The 20,327-nt window shown below is 36.1% G+C and overlaps 1 protein-coding gene and 1 long non-coding RNA gene across 23 annotated transcripts in view; one reads left to right on the forward strand and one right to left on the reverse strand.

The window, feature by feature from the left end:
• Positions 1 to 20,327, forward strand: part of KCNMA1 (potassium calcium-activated channel subfamily M alpha 1) — a 536,645-nt gene that overhangs the window by 105,534 nt on the left and 410,784 nt on the right. The window lies entirely within an intron of this gene.
• Positions 1 to 20,327, reverse strand: part of LOC112993322 (uncharacterized) — a 54,337-nt gene that overhangs the window by 18,406 nt on the left and 15,604 nt on the right. Inside the window, exon 4 of one of the 3 annotated variants that reach the window (XR_010389685.1) lies at positions 16,212 to 16,646. The exons of the other annotated variants lie outside the window; for them this stretch is intronic. This is a non-coding gene — a long non-coding RNA (uncharacterized LOC112993322). Of the gene's footprint in view, positions 1 to 16,211; positions 16,647 to 20,327 lie in introns of those variants that run through there. 3 annotated transcript variants of the gene reach the window in all.

Below are 20,327 nucleotides of genomic sequence, written 5' to 3' on the forward strand. Positions count from 1 at the left end.
TATACATCTACATTAAAACATCAGACCTTATATTCTCCAATAGTGCCTAGAAGATGATTCCCCCCTGCCCAGGTACAAAACTATTTCTTGTAATATCGAAAGGAAGTAAAATATTGAAGATCTTTAGAGCTTCTCAGTTTTCAATTAAAGCATGAACTTCAATGTTTCCATTAATATATATATTTGCAATACCCGTGTATCTTATAAATGTAGACATCCCCAATTGTATGGCTTCTGCACGAAGGATAGAAAAAATATTGTGAATGTCCATATCCACTTATGCCTGTGTGTGTGTACATTTATATGTAAATATATTTAGCCTAACACTTCATATAAACAAACATATATGAATAGCATGAAAATTAGCACATTTACCAACACTCAACTCGCATCTTTCAGTATTGCTTGTTGTTATATATGCTTAGAATTCCAGTGTTGGTATGCATGACTGCACTCTAGGATGTGAACTGCCAGTGACAGTGAAATTGTGGCTGATCACCATTTTTGGCATATTTTCTTGAATAACCAATTAATAACCATAAATGTTTCATGTAATTAAGAAATGAAGAGATGCTCTCAAAACCTGCAGTGTCAGCATCCTTTTAAAGATACTATTTGGATACTGTTTTCTTAAATTGCTTAGGTTATCTATGGAATTGAAAGATGAAAGAAGAAATCATACTGGAGTCCTATACCTTATTTGCATGTATGCTGTATGTAGCTTGCACGTGCATATGTGATGTCAGACATGGTCTAATTGCTTCTTTGGGCTGATCCTAATGTGAACTTAGTGTTCAGAATTTTGTCTAGGTTCACATGGGACCAGAAGTATTGCTATTTATAAAGCACTTAAACTATGCAAATATCTTAAGTTGTATTTATAGCACGACTAATCATTACTTTTAAAATATGGCTTATAATCAGTGATTATAATGCAGTGAAATCAATATATGAATTCAAAAGCCTCTATGTCCTCCTCATCCTAGACAAAATAATTAAGATATTCTTTTAGTATTTGGCAGCATTATCTGTACAGGCTTTTTATCATTGCTTTAGAAGCTACAGAGGGTTTTGAAAATAAGAAAAATAAATGATAACAGTAAACCATACCCATACACAGAACAAGAGGAATGTTTGCTGAACAGTGTCCTTTTCTGTCACTCAGAATTTTCCCCAGACTTGTACTTTATATGCTGAAATTGTCTAAGCTTGGCTTCTATGCAAGAGTGAGTCTTATTTTTGAAAAGTTCAAGCGTCAGACTATTGGAGGGGCAAATAGGAAGAGATGGGATTTAAATGATTTCTTCCCACCCCCAAATTCTCGGTAAATACAGCTGAGATGAATTATTACAGTTTGACATAAAAATAGCTCTGGTTGCCAGGCAATGAAGAGTTGTTCTATAGGAAATCAGACTTGTCTGATTCAGGTTCTCATGTGTATATACATATTTGTTAAATTAACAAGTATGCATGCAATTAAATTAACAAATAAGTATGAACTTGAAAGTTTGCTTATGCTAGGTTGATAGTGTTTTTTATTTTCTTTTAATCTCAGTCTTTTAGACTTTGTATCTGAACATCTAGAAGTCTCAATCATTACAAGTTCTCTCATTTTTGATGTCTGGACTGCTTCAGCTCTCCTGATTTTTTTTTCCTTCTCTTTTCCCCTCTCATTTTCCATCCACCCCTTCCTGTCTGACTCTAGACCCTCTCCTTAATTACGTAAAAAAGAACTCTCTTTAAAAAAAAGGTGCACTTGTTGATGTACCAGTTTAAAAAGCTGGGGAGGCAACCATTACAGGCTTGACAGCTAAAAAATGGTTGATATTTCCTGGTAAATCAGTGGTGTCAGAACAGATAATCTTCTGTAGTGTTTTAATAGAAACACATTTGTATCTGAATTAGACTAGTGTGATTTGGCTCCTTAAACTGACTTTTCAGTTTCATCCAATTTGTTTTTGACTTCACAATGATTCAGTTTGTATTACTGTTTTTGGATGCAATACTGCATAGTTATCATGGCTTGGGTAGATACTAGTATTCATGGTCTCTTACTGCTTTTAAAGGTAACATTAGGCATGGTGCTTTGACGTATGAGCCTTCGAACAGCCAAAGCTATAGGCTCTTCAGCCTCCCTCTTAGGCTGTCCTGCACAGGTGTATCCCCGTCTCAGACAGCCCTTAGAGCCAGCTCTGATTCAACCAGAACAGCAACATTCCTGTTCCTAGTGGGATGCTGCATTTCAGTTTGAATTCATAGGTTGTTATGTGCTTGGGATTGTACTTTCTTCAGTGCTTATTTATCTGGGGAAATCTGCTGCTGTTATTCTCTTGAAGTTTGTTTAGAAGTGTACAGCAGTGTGTTGGTCAGACATTTTATGCCAAAAAAGAGAAGAAGAAAAATCTCAAACCAGAATACTGTAGAGCCCCAGCAAATGTGTAAAAGCATAGAACTGTAAACGGGGAAATTACAATTCTGTCTTTGCATACTGAATAAACCAGGGGCATTTAAAAGTTTAGTTTGACAATGGCAAGAATAAGAGCTAAAATAGAGGATTGTTTTAGACAACTTAAAACAGAAGCATAACAATTGGTGAGGAGTGTCAAACATATTGCAAAGGGGTGGAATACATACTTATCAGCCTATTTGAACAGGATACTAGAGCTTCATTTTCATCTGTTCTTATAAAGAAGCACTATCAGAGCGTGAAATTAGCAGTCAAGTAATACATATGCCATAGCCAAAAGCAAAGCCATTAGCTGCACGGCTCCACAGAGTTTATCTACTGATTCTGTTGCATTTTCAGCTCCAAACTTGATGGTTTTTCACTCCCTGAACAGTAAAAGCAGTAAACAAAATTCATCTGCTGCAAAACCAGAGAAGTATTTTTGTAGCCTGCAGCAGCAACCCAGCCTTGTAACTTAGTAGGCAATAGGATGCATCTAGCATCTGTAGTGAATGGTAAACATGTGGTGCTTGTGTTCTGCAGGCTTAAACACATTAACTCCTGTTAAACTCGACTGGAACTTTGTTTGCATAAAAACTGTCAGATTGGGACTCCAACATGGATCTTGGTTTGTGTGTACATTGGAGAGAAAACCATTCAGAAATTTGCTTCTGTATGTGAGAGCATAGCTCAGGAGTGTTGCCTGGTGGGTCTTCATTCATTCGGTGTGAACAGCATGTAGGCTGGGGTTGGAGTTTGCTGCCCTTTAGTTATAGGAAAAGTATAGTTCATCTTCATTTATACTGTGAACTAATAAAAACAACTTTTCTCATGCACTATTGAATTTTAGAAAGTATCAGAGTATACCAAAAAACTCAGTTTAAATCCATTTCTCTTTCTGTGTTTCCTCTTAGAATTAAGTCAGTAGAAAAGCTAAGATCTTGCAATGAAGTCTGAAGAAAATGATTATTCTTAATTGCAGAAAATAGTCATACACTAATACCCACAAAAATTAAATAAAAGATAGGCAATGACATAGAAATTACCTAAGATATTATAGCACTACTCAAATGTTGTATATTAAGTAATAAATCTTCTGGGTTTAGCAGTTTTCCAGGTACAATGGGTTTCCCAAGCCATAATAAGGTCCACACCGTGTATAGCATCTCAGTTAATAACCATCTGTAGTTTAAAGGGAATGTGCATGGCTGTCTTAGTTCTCTTTGCCCTTGTAGGCTGTGATAGAGCAGTGTTCCCTGTTGTGTGAGAACAAGCATGAGTGGAAGACAAGTCTTAAGCTAAGGCTTTCAAATCCTTATGCATGGGTTTTTAATTCATGGAATTTAACTTATAATCAGGGGACAGCAATATATTCCAGTTTAAAAAAAAAAAATCTTAATTTGACATGCTGCAGTAACAGTCAGCTGTTCTTCAGTTACAAAAAGGACACTTTCTACTTCCACCTCTGCAAGACAAAGTTAATTAGAATTTTTTCCCCAAATTTTGTCCAAGGAAAATTTCAAAAGGAGCTATGTGAGGAATGGCAAAGGCAAAGAGCTACTTTAACTACTTTACAGTAGCAATGAAATTGATTGGATTAATGAATATTGACAGGGAAAACAAAGAGCACATCTCTTTATTATGCAGATCAACAGAAAATTGACAATGCCAGACTCTTTTAAGGTAATCAGAGATATTTCCATTCCCAATCTTTTTTTGTCAGTTTTAACAGCAGCACGAATAATAGCAAGGTGAAAACGTAAGTGTGCAAACTAGTTTTTGTTCATAGACATGAAGTAACCAGATTTATTTATCACTTTGTCTTTCTTTGTTCCTTTAGCTCTTTTTGCTTCTGTCTTTAAATTAGCTAATACATAAAATGTATTCCTTGACAGAGCTATATGTGTAACTTAGTTTTTGGTGCATACTGTGTGTGTTTGTGATTGTAATCCTTTCAGCTTTATTGATACCAAGCATTTAATTTCTCTATAAGGATTTGTTTGCCCTGCTTGCTTTCTTTTGCACTTGGCTAAATGTAGCTCTTAAACCAAAGCCAAACATTCTTTTTAATAATCATCTGACTGAATTATTTCCTCTTATTGTTTGAGAGCATAATGAACAGGCTCAAACCAGCTATCTGTATAGATCAATATTCTTTTTCAGATAGTGGCTGAAAATGGATGCCCAGAGAAGAATATTTAGACAAGGCAAGCATATATAAGCTTTCTTCCTAGTCTCCTCCAAGACTTCAGCCATTTGCCACTCAGGGACTTTTGAAGCCTGATATAGTTGTTGTGCATTTAATGACTCATGATTGATTTCCCTTCCATAAATTTGTTCAGTCTCTTACTGAACCCATACAAACTTGCAGCATCTACAGCATCAAGCTTCAGTTTTCTCAACTCTGAATGAAGTGCCGTGCCAAAAAACAAAACAAAAAAAGCAAACAAAAAACCAAAACGCCCCCCCCAAACCTAAGTCTTGATGCAAATATGAAGTTATGCTATCAATAGTTTCGAGCAGAGTTAACCGATATAATATTTCTGAAAACAAAACGTAAATGTGAATTTAAAGTTGTTTTTAGAAGCTTGTATTTTATAAGCAATTAATAGACACACTTGCATTTCCATATGCATGAGAAAAGAAATTTCTACTTTTTTCATGTTCAGGCTCTGGACATGCAGTAGCATTAGTGTATCAGTAGTACAGACATGCTGAAGACTTTCAGATCAGTATTTTCTTACTACACAAACCAAATCCCCAAGGGTATAATCAGACTGAGGAGGAAATTGCTTCCTTCCTGCCCTTTTCTACATATGTATCTGTATTCGGTTACGGCAGAGCATCTGTTATCTATAAGCAAATTAAAACTGGACAGAAGACATGCTATTGCTTCATCAGTAAAATCAGGCTGTTCCAGGCAGTAGTGTAGTGGGTTTTGCTCATCCTATGTAAAGGAATGTTTCATATTTTCTTAATGTAAAACTAAATAAGAGCTTAATAACTCAGTCCATTTTTTTCTGGATGCTATATTTTGCTGCTTTTACTAATTTTGTCAGATCTTTCTAATGAAACAACAACAAAACCTGCAACTTTTATTTACATGATCTGTCTCTGCTCATAACTGTTTGTATGTTGATAAATGAGTATGTATCCAGGTACTCACCACATCGCTGTAGTATACTTTCAGTTCAAGTTCCTACTTGTTCAAAGCTGCTTATTACCTTTAGCGCATGTTGTTTTTTAATATGAATTCTGAGCATACTTTGCTAATGGAGATTAGAATTTTTCTGTTAATTTTTAAAATGCTTATAGTTGTTATCAGTTAAATAGCTACCTTATATTATACAGTAATTTACCCAATTTTGGTGGCACATCTAAAAGCTTTTAACACAAATTTTTTGCCTATGTATTTTTTATAAAAAATGATCCATGGTGTGGAAGTATACTCAGAAGTCAAGGTATAGCTAATTATAGAAGAGGGAATTTTCAAGAATGGATGCAATTTGTTTTGTTTTCATAATAGGTCCCCGAGGTGCTTATCAAAGGGAAAATTCTGTAGAATCACTACCACTGAGGAATCTATTTTATGGTTTTCCAAACAGTTTCTTTTTTTGTTCTGTATTAAAAAAAAAAAAAAAAAGTTGAATGGCAATTGTTCCCAGATTATGCATGATCTCAGCCACATGTTTTTGCACCCGTGGCCAATGAATATAGGGATGAAGCATAATTCAGAAGTGAATTTTGAAAATACAAGAATATAACACTAAACTGAGAGAATTCCCCATGCTGTTGAAACCTCTGGTTATTTTACAAGATGAAATCCAAACAAGTGGTTGTCTTTTTGGACAATGCATTGAAAACGCTCTTCAGTATTCATTTTTCCATATATTTGAGAGACTCTTCATTGTCCTCTCACAGACCATGGGAATTTTTCAGAACAAAGTAGCTATCATTAGGTGGAGCAGCAATGCAAGATATGAAAATAGAGAGCCAAAAAAAAAAGTATCCTTATGTTCAATAACCATCTAAATTCTGAATGGGTAATGTTTAAGAATCCAGTGAACTAAGCTCAGCATCTGAAATTCAATCTAATGTGGATGTATTGTATTATTGAATTACAGCATCAGGAAAAGAAAATCTATGAGAAATAGAGAATATTTGAATATGAGGAATAAATAAAAAAGCTAACAGAGCCCTAATCAGCATAAGAAGTTAAAGACACACTGTAATATGATGATCTTGGATCTTTTCTCCAAGGTATGTTTTAGGAAGCATGAAAGTATTTAGTAGTAGAGTTTCAATGACAAGCCCCCTTAATAGTTTTTAAAAACACATCTGGCAAAAGTGTTGTTGCTAAACATTAGATAAATTGATATCAAAGGACTGTTTGTAAATTTTCATATAGCCTTTTATTTGTTGTTGTAAACTTAGTAGCTGTTAAATAACTTCTTGATCCTGGTTAACTATTTGAACTCTGGTGTTGTGCTTTAAAAATGCTCAAGGAGGTTTTTATCGTTTCCGTAGTTAAACGTGGCTTTCCTCATTATGTGTTAATGATTGGGCATATCGTCTTTCTGCTTGCTATCTGGTGGTTAGCATGCTTAACTGTTTATAGCACTGGTTAATATAGCACTAGTTAATAAAGTGATAGTTCTGCTCATTGAACGCTGGATATTAGCAAAACTGAGGCATGAAGCAGGATCCTCAATGTCCAGCAGATAGAGCAGATGGCCTCAGTTATTGGGTCCTAATATTTTAGTCTAACATTCACCCTTTGCTCTCTAGGCTACCAGAAAAAAAATAGTACAAATGGCTTTGATATTGTTCCCAATGAATAAGTTGGTTTACTTAAAATAAAAGAGGATGTTACTCTTGTAGACATAGCAAATCTCTGAAAAAATATATTTCAGTACTCCCTGTTTAATTCTACATGATCAAGTGCTGTTTTCTAAAATCCTACACAAGAAAACATTTTCTAGTTAGGAATGCAAACTTTCTTATTCTCTTGCTGCCACAACTTTCATCCATGAGCCTGAATTTATTTTATTCTTGGTCTGCAAGACCAGTTCTTTGGGTAAAAAGAGAATAAAAAAAATATAGTCCTTGGCCTCGTTTGAACCACTGTACATTGGAGTTTTTGAATATATAGCAAAATAGTGGCTCCATTCTTTTGGCTAAGAATACCTTCTGATGTACTTATCCTAACAAAGTTATTCATATGAAAGTGGATCTTTCTGTAGCAAGGACGACCACTTCTGGGGTTTAAAAGCCTAGGCCTAGAATAAGCATGTCAGATGAGGCTACCGTTCTGGCTTTGTGCAGTTTTGCTGTATCTGGGTCCTGTCCATTTGCTTTTATTTTATTACATTTAAAGATTGAGTTGCTGGCAGCTGGCAGAAGAAATTAATCAAAGAATGAAATTGGTAATCAGTTTTGTAAATGGAATTGTTGCTGCAGGGACTCTTACGATGAGACAATGTCTTGCAAAAACACTATCAAAACTTGGTTAGCCACTAGCTTGATTTTTATGATGACGCCTACCTTAAAAAAAAAAAAAAAAAAAAAAAAAGGGGGGGGGGGGAAGATGAGGGCAGGGGCTAAATTTATAGTCCTGAGAAGTATTATGACTATGTGGGTATGTGTGTTTGGGTTTTTTTTTTGTTTTTTTGTTTGTTTTTTTTGTTTTAAGCCCAATGGAAACTAATTAGTATAGGACACTGTCAAAGGACCAGACTATTAAAAATGTTTTACGTATACACCAAATTACATGAAATTACTTGGCAAAGATGATTTCAGGGGCTTGTGCAAGTGTTCCCTGAGGTGAGTTGAAGTCCATGTAGGGTATTTTTATCGAAGTCAAAGGATTCTGCTTACATAAATCACAAAAAAGGGGAAGATTATTCTATTCATTAGTTCTTTAGCTTAAAGCATGTAACTTATATTCAGATCTGCATTTTGCTACCGTCTTCCTGCATGCCTTTTAATCTCTCTATACCTACATTTTTTTAATGGGAAGAGTGGGTCTAATAACACTTCCCTTGCTTTGTGTGAATATTCTGAGGACAAATAATTTAAAGGCTCTTAGGGTACTCAGGAATACTGAAGACAGTGAGATGTTTTGATACTGTTGTAATGGTGAGGTAATGTAAATACCTAAAGTTTGCATATGTAATATCTTCAAGCTGCTTGAAGTATTTTATAAATGTTGATGATAAGATTAATAACGTGAAGACTCTTCACTCCCTGCCAATACATGTAATCATTCTCAAGTGCCTAAGTGGTGTAGCAGAGGCTGGGTAATTACCATCTTTCCCAAGTTTTCCGAGCGATTCTGCTTTACTGCTGAAGAAGACAGCTTGCCAGACCTTTGGGGCTCCTCAGCCATTTAGTTTTCTGTTCTCCTGCTGTCTATTTGTGGTAGGTTAGACGGAAACTCCCAAATTGTCAGTCAACTGCTGCGTGCATACAGCAGCTCCAATTTTAAAGAACCAATGTTTTGAGAGAAGCAACTGTGTGAAAATAAACGTTTCTTGCTGTTCTCTTCATGCTGCTGATGTTAATGTGGGTAGACTTTACTCGTATGATCAGAGCGGTGGCTTCTGTTGGAAGGGGAATTCTGCTGTCATATGTAGATACTTTTAGTTTTCACTTGTCTTGCAATATCCAAATTCTGATTCTGTGAGTGGACCCTCATTAATTTCAGGATGATATGGTTAGGTGCAAGAATGCCTCTCTTTGAGGCAGTTTGGAGAATACAGAGTAGTAGAGTGAAACATTTATTTTAAAAAATCTGGTTTCTTGTTTTCACATGTAATATTCTATTTTTGCATTGCCTTTGTTCAACATGTATAAGGAAATTGTCAGTTTTATTTTTCTTTATATAGTATTTTCAGTAGTGTGTTCTCCTGCCTTACAATATGATATATTATGTTGGAATAAATAATAACCTTTGATGTAATGATGTTCTTGTTACCAAATTGAAGCGCACAGACCTGAAACTTGTGCATCCAAAGTAAGATCCAGTGTGAACATTTCTTTGTATAAAATGTATTCAAATTTGAAGTCAGGAAGATTCAAAATAGAAGTAACAGCTCCATTGATGTAGTAAATATATGATAGGTTATAGATTACTGAAAAGTGGAAGGGAAGTTGCAACACAGTAGTCAAGGTAGAAGGTGAGAAAGGAACAGATTTACCCAAGCTAAAGAAAAGAAGTTTCCTTTTACCTCTACCAGAGAAAGAAGAGGAGGTTTCCACCCCATCTCCCTATTCCGTGTGATCCCTACTGATATTTTCCTGTCAGTGTCAGTTCATTTGTACCCAGAAAGCATGCTATACAATAAACCTATTCATCCTTTCACTCTAATAAACAGAAGATACATCACAGATAAAACAATGCTTGTGCTGGGAAATCCAGAGCTAGAAATTAAATATCATTAGCATATATAGTGTAATATTTTTAACTTGCTCCAAGCAGCAAATAGAGTATACTAATAGAAGTGAAAATTACCGATGTGTCATCTGTAGTATTCGCATTCAAAATGATAATGCTGGAGATGAGAGAAGGGAAACAGTGCATGTTAAAATGGGCTAAAGAACTTGCACTACTATGAACTGGAGAATAACCTGCAATTTGTACCATTGTTTCGGTGTACAAACAGGGCTTCCACTCCCTGTTGAGCAGTAGACGCTTCTCTGTTAGCTACAATCAGACTTAAAATGATGTGTAAAATGCAGTAGAGAAAAACAATGGCTCACTTAAAAGAATGGGCACAGTGACTTGAAGCCTACAACTACATTTATATTTCTAAGACTGAAATAGCTGTGTGGAAAGGAAGCAAGTATTCTATTGCTGAGTAGATTTTAATAGGCAAAATAAAAATTATTGCCTTTGAATTTGACAATGGTATCATGCTCAGCTTCCCTGCACTTCCAAAATTGCAGGTTTTTCAGTAATTTTAGGTAGCTGAGGAGAAGCTGAGATAAATATGTATCAATACTATTTTAAAGTTTGAATTCAGTATCATTTTAAAGGGATAGTGCTACCTATTTAGATAACCATTTCCTTCTACAAATCTATTAACCTGTATTTGAGTTGATTCAAAGTCTAAAAATGTGAAAGGAGGCAACATTGCAAGAAAGCAAGAGAGATCTTAATACTTGCTGAGGCTGTTTAATAGATTACTTGCAAGCTAAACGTGCTGTGAACAGGAATGACACTAACTTTTCAAAATTATTTCTTTGTGCGCATAGGGTTTAAAAAGCAAGTTTGCTTAATTAATCTATGTCCCAAAGGAATCTTTAGAGAGCCAACCAGAATATTGTGTAGTAATGACTTTCTTTTAAGTTCCTTTTTAGTGCTTATAAGACTTATTGGATTAACATCCTTGTGGAATAAAGCCTTTGATTTATTCCGAGAACAGGCGCTACCAGGCTCTGGATATGTTACCTTCCTCGGTCTTCCCAGCTAGTGTGTTCTAAGACTGACCTAGGTAGCAAAATTCTAGGGCAGAAAAATAGATCATATTCTTTCCATTTATTCCTTATTTTTCTCCTGAGGCTAACTTGATGCATGATGGTGAATTAGAGTAAAGGTGAACACACGGGTAAAAGTGAAGTCATGCAACTAACTCTTTCCTTTCCTATTTCCACTGACATAATGACAGCATAACAGTTTTTAGCCATTATCTGTTCAGAAAGTTTTGAATTGGTTGCTAAGGCTATTCTGAATAGTAACAAAAGAATCGATTTGACTGAAATTCGGGCTTAAATTATGGATTTGAATGTTCTATTTTCTGGCTTTAAAACAAATGGACTTCACTTGAAGGATGTCTGGTTCTGAGTAACTTTGCCTTTGAATGCAGACTTTGTGCACAAGTGTTTCTTCATGATATTAGAAGAACAAATAAAAATTTTAGTCAACAGCTTATCCGATTTATATAAGTATATCCTTAGTGTCTAATGTGAATATTGCAGACTTTACAGACTAGTATGTCATAAAGTCTGCATGCTTTAAACATTGTGTTTTATGAAAGTGATAGCACCTTTCTACAGTATATACATTTAAATATTTCATTCTTAATTTTTCAAAGTTCTGTTTCATCAGTGACAGGTGGTAACTAATGTTGAACTCCTGTGGCTTCTTTTGCGATCTATGTAGAGGACTGTTTAAAAAAAAAAACAAAAGGAAAAAACAAACTCCAATCCCCCAAGAAAGCCCAACAAGTCTTCCTTCAAACTTTCAAGTTTGTGTTGATAGCAATCTACCAGTGACTGAATTGAGAAAGGACAGAGCTGTCATATGATTAATGAAAACTGGTGGTGAGTTAAGAAGGCTCATGAAGGTCTTCCATACAGTTTGTAATAAACTTGTTATTTTAAATAAATACAAAACATGCTAGTGCTGTGGTGCCATGTGATGTATGCTGCTGTGTATGTAATATGTAGCTGTCTCTAACTTCATGTTGTTTGCTTCTGTCCTCTAGAACTGAAATCACTGTGGATCTGAATTAGCCATAGGTCTATTACATATGTATAAAAAATATATGTATACAAAACTAAAGACACATAGGATCATTTACACTCATCTAGTGATCGTTGGGTAGGACTAGCTGTGAGAACTCCAAGGATTTTTTTTTTTCTTTTTTTTGACTAGTAGATACATTTCTGCTTCCAGACTGAATTAGTAGAATTAAGCTTACCGATTGATCTTCATCCATAAAAGTGTGGTGCTTACTAATATGAGTTATTTTGGCTCTGAGAGAACACCAGGGAAATAAATTGCCAGTTTTTGTGAAATATTAAAATAAAATAAAAAAATGCAAACTTTCTATATGGTTGGATGACAGTTCCTTTTATCCAGGGAAAGGGTCTAAGCAATCAAAGTAGTAAATAGTTCTGAGTTGCTTTTCACAGTATAGTAGAGGAAGTCAGAAATATATGCTGGAAAAGCATAATAACTGTTTGTGTGCAAGGAAGCAAAGAAAGCAGGGGGTTAGTGATTTTTCCCATGGCAGAGCTGGGGTATGTTTTACTCTTGGAATACCTATAAATCTAGTGATCTTCTTAGGGTGAATCAGGTGGGATTGTACTGTATCTCTTGCTGCTATTGAAGACTGACAAAAATTTACTCATTTTATATGTAGACTGTAGAACAATCCTTTTAGGCTTATGCTTATATAGTATTGTTAAATATATTAGTTGAGAATGGTTCTGGAATACAGTAAAAAGTGTGTAGTAAAATTAAAGAGCAAATGCTGAATCAGATGCAACATAGGTGAGGAAAAGATAATTTATAGAGCCATATGGAAGTCATATGGAGTCATTTATAGAGCCATATGTTTTGGCCTGTCCTGGAGGGAAGGTTCTTTATGCTTGCTGGCACAGGTCCTCAGTTCATGTAAATCAGTATATCTTTACTGTCTAGGTCAGTGGCTTGGAATTTCTTTAGTTTAAAAAAAAAAAAACAAAAAACCTTCTCTTTTTGTTCTGCTAATGTTTGTTTTGTTACCTTGTGTCAGGATTTGAGCTTTGATTAGATTACCTGGAAGTCATCTGGTGACAGTGCTATTAAGATTTTAAAGCTCATGGAACAAGATAAACTTTGGTTCCAAAGGGGAATAAGGGGCGTAAGAAGAAATACTGATAGCTACACTGTGCTCTAGAAACATGCATGGTTCCACGAAAGTGAAAGCATTCATTTTTTTTCAGGAACCTGCATTCAGTTCTCTAGGTATCTCTGCCAATTTTATAGATTCAGAGGTGTTAGTAAAAGATTCAGTGTTATCAGAGGTAACATTGTGTGTATGTCTGAATAATTGAACAGAAACAGTGATTAATATGAACAAATCCATTTTCTAAGATAGTTTTGTCATGCTATGGATATTAACGTATACCAATCAAACTTCTTGGGATATAGCCTCAAACTCTTTCGAGTCTCTCAAGGAACTCAGTTCTAGTATCTGGTCTGGAAATAAGGGGCAAATAATTCACACTAGAATTTCTCTTAATCCTACAAACTATTGCAATATTGTATGGGGCCAGTTCTTTGATATAAGCACTCTTAGAAAGCAGTCGTTAATTCAACAGGAATGTATTCTCAAGATCAGTTACTCTGTTTAGTCATCAGTATATAATTACCAAATATAGAACCAGTCATTTTGGTTTGGACCTAATAGAAATCAGAAGATAATTCTTGTCGAATAGAAGTGTTTTAATCTTGCTGATATAATGGTCTACAATGATCTGTACAACTGGCAAGAGTATTAACTAGATTCTACTTTGTCATAGGTTCCTGTGCTGTTTCTTTGGTTAACAGAAAAGCCATTGCATTTCAGTGGGTGAGAGTGTTAGCAAACCTAGTTCATGAGGATTTTCAGTAATACCTACATAATTTGAAATGCTCGTGCGAGTATGTGTGTATTTGAAACTGTTAAAAACAACCCCCCAAAACCCCACAAGCAATGGAGGAAGGAACAGTGGTGATCTGGGACTTGGGTGCAACTCTTATATAATTTTAATCTCACTGTTTCTGTAAGTATTGTATTGATTTTATACTCCTCTACTGTCTTGGTCCAGCCATCACATAAACAGCCTATGTAAGTTTGAGTCTGGCTTCCAGCAGGGCTGACATTCTCATAATTGATTGGCCTGTGCTGATGAAAAATTTCCCTCACTTGGATTCCAGCAGAACTCAGGGATTGCAGTGAGTGCAGAGCACAGCAGAAAATCATACATTTTTAAAAACGTATTTTTTTTTGGTGACTGATCATTTTACTAAATATCACTGTTGCTAGGTCCCCGAGTAATGAAAGCTTTCCTCTTTGCGCCTGGTGGCTAGAGTACAGCAAGGTAGTGATGCCACCATTGCTGGGCTGCTGGGTTTCTAATACACTAAGATGCCAGGACTCACTCAGAGCAGTGTCCAGTGTGCTAGCTGCAGTAGTCTTGCCAAACATGATGGGGTTTAGACCCTACTTTATGGTGTTTTGTATTATTTTTTTATTTTGTTCTGGCAATAGAAGTTTTTCTAGCAAGCAGAAAGGCTGTGTAACCATTTTGGTGATTTGGCATGTATTCTCCCATGAAAGTCTTATTTAGTTAAATGGTGACCTCACTGCCCATTAGACCATAATATTATTCCTGCTGTTAGTCTTGCTCTCAGTTCTTGGCTCCTTCCCTGTGTTAGTATTGGCTACTATAAGACATGAGAAATAACAAAAACATCTGCTGTCACCACAGGAGGCTGGTTGAGTTTCATCCAGAAGGATGTGTGCTGCTGTTGATCATCTTTTAGTACACAGTGCCACCACAATCAATAGGAATCGCAGAAGGTGCTCAGGAAGAAAGTGAAGGCACTTGAGCCAAACTAGCAGACATAAAATGGCAAAATACTGTTTTGACTAAGAAAAAACCCAAATCAAGCAAATAAGTACTAAATTCAAAAGAAGGAAGATACCTCCCTACCTCCTGAGTGAATGGCTTTGATCGTAAATGCTTTTTTCTTGGCTACTAGACACCTTCTACTGAACTAATCAGAAGCTCAGAGGCCTCTTTCTGATCTTTACTGTGTGGGGATGAGCATCTTAATGTGGTCAGGAATGACCGGTGCATGAGGAGGGCAAACACACCTTCCAAGACAAGTTTAGAAAGAAGGTTAGGAGATTAGTCAGAAGAACTGCTAGTTTTGTCTCTGTACTTGCATAGTTCTGGACAAAGCATCATTTTGAGTATCATACTAGCATCAAATGTCACTTACGATGATTATTACATCTCTCTTTTTTGAAAGTGTGATCTCTACAGAGCTGGGAGTATCCACAGAGATGCCTAGTGGCAAAATTAAGGCTCCTTTTTTATTTTCTGACTTGACTTTCTGGCTTAAAACAACACTACATACTTTCTCATTGCTGCTTTCGTATGTTAAGAGTTGCTGTAGCTGATTATAACAGGAAACATGCCCAGGACTTTTCTGAAGATAGTGGGGCTCTGAGAGGCAGGAGTTTTAGGGCCCAATAATTCTCACCCCCTTTTTGTCTTCACAAATTTGTTGAAAGAAGAGGGAAATTACATTTAGCAATGGAGCTGCAAAGATGTTGCTGGAAATTGCAGAGCAGAACATAATGAGAAGGTGTGTATTTAAATAGCAGCTTACTTTCTGACCTGTAGAAGCACTGAAGATTTGTAGATTTGTTCCTGCATGTGATAGATAAGAAAAAGGGGGCATGTAGCTTTGAGATAACGGTTGTTCTTTGGAAAATTAGGCTCTGGAGAACTATTTTCTTCCCCATTGTCAGACTGCAGATCTCATCTAGAGACAAAATTATTGGGTAGAATGTTTAAAGTAATATTGGTCACTTTACACATAAGTAATAGAAAGGAAAATAGCTCAAGTTCCAATTTGTTGGGTATTACTTTTACACTGCCCCCCATGCTGGGTAACTGCCTTTTTCTAAAAATGAAAGTAGAGCTTTGAAAGTTTGCTTAATTTAGAGCTTTTTGTGACTCCTGTGGATATCTCTGCCATGAGAGAGAAATCAGTGGTAGAAATCAGTACAGGAAAAGATTTATGTAGAAATCAGTACAGGAAAAGATTTATGTGGAAATGAGTGATTCCAGCTCAAAATGTAAAGCTATATGGCAATAGTAGTGGATTTTTAGAGGAGGTGGAATTGTTTTATCACCACTTTTTAACTTGCAAATCCTTTAAAAAAAAAAAAAAAACTGAAGTAAAATATTTTTCATTTGATTTATTTTTTCTTTCTTTACACAGTTATTCAATCAATAGCAAGTGGACTTTATTTCCTTAGAGTGCCCTTTAAAATAGATTTGAAGTCAAGTTTTATTGAAACAGTACAGCAAGAAGTTGATATACCACTTTGTCTTAAGGAAGAAGATTCCCTTTTCACAAGAACTTGATTTTACACATTGAAAATGCTTTGCAACCTAGAGTAAGACCAATACGTGTAGTAGATGAATGCATCTAGTATAATAGGGGAGTAATAGTCACTAATATGTGCATTATCAATAAATAGTAGTAAAAGTACTTAAGCATTACACATCACTTCAAATATATTGAGCACTTTGCAAGCATTAATAAAATTAAGCAGTTGGGATATTCACAGTGTCCCATGGTGACAGTGATGATTTAGGCATGACCAGGAAGAAAGTACTCCTCAGTACTATTCTTAGAGCTGTATATCTGCAGACAGAATAAGAATTAAGTTACATACGTGCTCACATCTGCCTTTGTAACCTGTAGACCCAATATCCCTTGCTAAGCTACTTTGTGAGTACTATGTTGAAACTAGGAAGTAAAGCTGATCTTTCAGTGCATGCCTTTTTTCTGATCTCCATGGGCTGAATCTTAGATACATATTTCTTTCTCAAAGTGAATTTCTCAATTATGTCCTCTAATGATATGTGTTACTTCAGTATCTAGTTATGGAAAAAACTAACACCTGATCTATGGAAAACTTGAATTACTGATATATGAATCATTGCTTCCTTTATCTTTACTAGGATTTAGTTAGACACTTCTTTCTTTTAAGAAGATTTTTTTTTTAACGTCACTTGGATGGGACTGTCAATGAATCTCATGCACAAAGAAATTATGGGGGACACCTGCATCCTGGAGAAGCTCTGGGAGGAGATTATGCAGCACTGTAAATAGAGAAAGACTCTGAAGCTTCAAGCTGATGAGTAGGTTCTGTAAAACACAGCTTGTGAAGAATATAAAGTGTGATAGTCTGCTTTGATGAGCTGTTTGTTTGAAAATCATCACTTGATCTTTATGCTGCTGCAACCTCCTTTTCAGAATAATTTCTATAAAAATTAAAGGAAAAACTGAAGCTGTAGGCCTTTTAAGGCTAGATTATCACACAGGTTTTGACAAAACTTCGTGTTTGCCCTGAGGAGGTTTAACTAGACTGCAAGTTATATGAACAAAGGGCATGGCCGATTTCTACTTTTTTGAAGATTGAAATTCCTATGATAGCAATAGCTTGTCTTTATTATTGACCATTGTCAGCTGCTTCTGCCCCCAACCTGGGCTGGGCAAATTAAAACTCAATAGCTTGTGATCACACAATAGTTACCTTTTTATTTCTTATTTCCTCTCAGAAGATGAGCTCTGATTGTCATCTTTCCTGGTCAGTGGACAAAGCTGCTTGCTGTGTCACATAGTTTATAGAGAGATTGCGTTTTCTGAGGTAACATGTTCTTGTGACATATGCAATATTTGCTGGTGTGATGAATCTTGGAGCCCAACACTGCAGACTCATGCAACAGAACAATACCTGCCTTTTAGCACCTCACCTGTCCTCTGCTACTCATCCAGCTCTGGCAGGGCTAATTCTAGTATTTGAGACCTTGGAGCAACTTCAAAGAGGTATTGGTCTCACTTACAAAATGTAATGTCAGTAGTAATGTCAGAGTAGCCTTCCCTTCTTTCAGCTCCAAGGTTTGGCACAGGAAGATTCAATCCCTCCTGCATAAGCAGCAAGACTTAGATATAATTCTTCATGATATCAGAGGTAAAAATAGATACTAAGTGACTTTATTCTCCAGTAGTCCAAGTTTTGACCATCTACAAAGGCCATGATCAATGTCACAGTCATGCATTAATTCCCAACTATGCATCACTGATACCTCCACAAGAGATGATCTCTGTGCCATTTAATTTAAAGCTATTCCTGTTATTTAAAAGATGGGAATGAATTGTAAATCACAGGATGAGACCCTCTCTAACAACCTGCTGGGTAGTAGGTGATATAAATTATATCCATGGCTTGAGGGAGCTTTTTAGCTGGGCTGGGGTTGCACTGTTAGTTACAAATCAGTCTGCAGTGATGGTGTCTAAGCTGCAGGACACACCTGTTCAGTGTGGCATTTTGCAGTCCTGATCCCCCAGTTAGGCAAGCTGGGCAGCTTCCTGAGTGCACCCCTGCTTCCTGAGTGCACCCCTGCTTCCTGAGTGCACCCCTGCTTCCTCCACACCTAGGGCCTGGGTTTCCTTCCAGGAGAAACCAGGCCGTATGCCATGGGACACCAGCCTTGTCTTCTGCTGACATGCAACCGAGACGCAGCTGGAGTGTGCGCCAGGACTGGGAGGTATACCTAATGTATCTGCCAAATGATTGAGAAGTTATAGACAGGGACTGACATGTTTGCATCAAGATTTTACCATTCTTCTACAAACTAATAGTAATAATAAAAAACTAATTAAATTGCTGATAATTATGGTATGTGAGGTATTCAAAGACAGAAGTCTGATTTTAAATCAGCAGAGATTTTCAGACAGCTTTACAGTACTGGATGAATGCCTTATTAAATTAAAATATTTTTGGATTTTGACTTCTAGGCTGATTTAATCTGTTCCTTTATGCTTAATTTCTTCAAAGCTGAAACTGGAAATGTAATTTGGATAGCCTGAAACATAATATGAACTCATCTCTTTGTGACAGTCTGACTTTGTTTTCCCTTTTCTTAAATTCACCATTTTTGACATGTCTCATAATACTGCTCTTGAAGCCTCAGCTCCTGGAGTCACTGTTTTTGCTATGTTACTCATAGTGGTTGTGTTTAGAAAGCTTGGAAAGAGAATTCCTAAAGCTTCAGAAAGTAGGGAGACCCTAGGAAAAAAATCAAAGCAATAATTGCATCTTATATTTACTGGCCTTATTTTTTACCAATTCCATTCAGTGTTCAAAGAATGAATTTCTTACCCCAAATGAAACCTGTCCATGTCACAAGAGAACAATAAGCCAATTCATTTTGACTGACACTTGTATCCTAGTTATTTTTGGTATTAAAATATTATAGCTGCAACAAGTAGAACAAAAATTAATAATTTCTCTAGCAACTCTTGCAGTGGTTACTGTAACTCCTGATCTGTGCTGGTGTTAGATACTTCGGTTCATGGGTTATGTTGGTTTGATGCAGCAGTCCCCCCCAAAAAATATTGGTCAAGGACTGTGCTAAATGATAGATTATATTGGGATTTTGTCATGCTTGGCCCTTGTGCTAGCAGATATTAAATATGAAAGGCTCAGTTCTACAATGTAATCACCTCCATCTGGTGCTCCCTTTTTTGTCCAGCCTTGGCCATTGCTTTGCTTCTGATAGGTAGAATTAGTTTACCCTGTCTTGCAGCTGTCAGGCAAAGGTTAAGAAAGCCAAAGAGAGTACCCTGGGCTTGTTCTCTTGTTATATGACGTAAATCAAAATTAACAGAGCTGTAGTATGAAAGTGAAATAAAAAATATGGCTTTCTTTCTGTTTCCTTAATTTCAGTCCCTCTCTACGAATTTGCAGGAACTGTGTATGTTTCTTTGCATTTTAGCTGTAGCAGCTGTTGTGTTCTTACTCTGCAAGTACAGACTTGAGATAATTTGTCGATATTTATTGCCTGGGAAGTGGACCAAAAACCTCATATGTTACCTAAAACAAACTTATCCAAAGGGACAGGGAATAGGTTTTCCTTTAGGTTTAAAAACTTTCAACTATCTAATCATCTCTGTAAGGGAGTTATGAGTTTAAGATTATGCAAAATTATTTCCATAGCAATGGGATATGAATGGGGTCATAGCTACTTGATTAAAGAATGGCACTTGTACATTTCTTACAGTGAGATGACTGGTCCCTTAGGGGGGATGTTTAGTGTAATATAATTATCTCAATTATTAAAACTGCTACTTTACAACCAAGTCTGTGTTTTCAACATTTTGAAAATTACAGCTACCATGCATCTTTCCTTCAGATCCCTGCACATTTGTTTGTGTGTGCTGTCTCTCGCTCTCTCTAACTCCCATAGAGAGTGTAATGCAGCCTTCAAACTTTAAGTGTGCTATTAAATATTTTTAATTACTTATTGGCTGACTTGC

The sequence above is a fragment of the Dromaius novaehollandiae genome, chromosome 6, assembly GCF_036370855.1.
Source record: "Dromaius novaehollandiae isolate bDroNov1 chromosome 6, bDroNov1.hap1, whole genome shotgun sequence".
In the NCBI taxonomy this organism is placed as follows: domain Eukaryota; kingdom Metazoa; phylum Chordata; class Aves; order Casuariiformes; family Dromaiidae; genus Dromaius; species Dromaius novaehollandiae.